Source organism: Brassica oleracea, chromosome C3 (genome assembly GCF_000695525.1).
Source record: "Brassica oleracea var. oleracea cultivar TO1000 chromosome C3, BOL, whole genome shotgun sequence".
Taxonomy (NCBI): Eukaryota; Viridiplantae; Streptophyta; class Magnoliopsida; order Brassicales; family Brassicaceae; genus Brassica; species Brassica oleracea.
The window spans coordinates 30822415-30823643 of record NC_027750.1 but is presented as its reverse complement, the minus strand read 5'-3'; positions in this window follow the sequence as shown (position 1 = coordinate 30823643).

The following is a 1229-nucleotide window of genomic DNA, read 5'->3' as shown; positions in this document are numbered from 1 at the left end:
TCAGAGACAAACACATAACCCATAGCGATCGTTGCAGTATCCTCCCTTGGGACATTCGAACCTACAATCGACGTCCCTCTGGCATGGTGGATGTGCTGGACCCAGAGCCTTGCCTATGGCAGCGTCACTTGTACTTCCGGACATAACTTCAACTTCAGTTAACTCTCTTGCTTCTACTCCAAAATCTTCTCCATCATTCACATAAATAAATGGGGTTTAACGGTTAAGTTTTGTTTTCTCTATTTATATTTGTGGAAAGAAACACAAATGCTACTGTTCTAAAAAGCAAAAGAAATACTTACTAGATGTGATGACCAAAATGAAAATCAAGAGTGGAAGCTTGAGAGAAACGTTCTTCATCTTCACGTGTTGGTTTAGAGTTTCAAAGTTTGCGATTGCTTCGTATAGTATTTAGCCATATGTATTCCATACATTTATAGTGTGTGTGGGGCAAGTCTGGTCTTGGTAGCGATACTGGTCAATACTTACAGAATCAATATTCCGTTACCAAATTGGATAAATCACCTTTTTCAGAAACACAAATCTATACTATTAAAACAAAATCTCTTTTATGATTCTTCCATTACTTTTTGAAGATAATTAAATTGACATGTCATTCCTCAAATTAATAAAACAAAACCCAAAGTGATTTAGTTTTGTACTAGACTTTGATCTGCGTGCCCGCACAGATGTTTATTCAATTTAAAATAAATAATATTATCTGATTCATTGACGGTTTTTTATCTGTGTACGTATATTTATTGATTGTTCGTATAGTAATTACATTTACTATCAAAATAATATGTTACATGAGATACTTGTCAATTAATAATATATATTACATTAATTTTTTCTATTTTATTTATATAATAAATCAAACCAATTAGTATGATTGTGTTTATTAATAAATGTATATTTTCAAAATATAATATTGTGTCGGGTAATATGTTATCTTTTAAAAGTATTTATATGTCTCTCGGTTTTTTATATGTCAAATAAATTCAACTATTATGTCTATCTTGAGTAAACTATTTAATTGAAATTTTATTTATTGTATTCTTATAGTTTAAACATAATAGCTTTAATTTTTAAAGTATGCTAGATATTCTTTTTTATATGTTAGATATTTCTATTTAATAGCATCTATTTCTTAAAATATGTGTATATTCCATATAGAATATTCCATATATGGAACTAAATGTATATTGGAAAGTTGATTTCAATATACC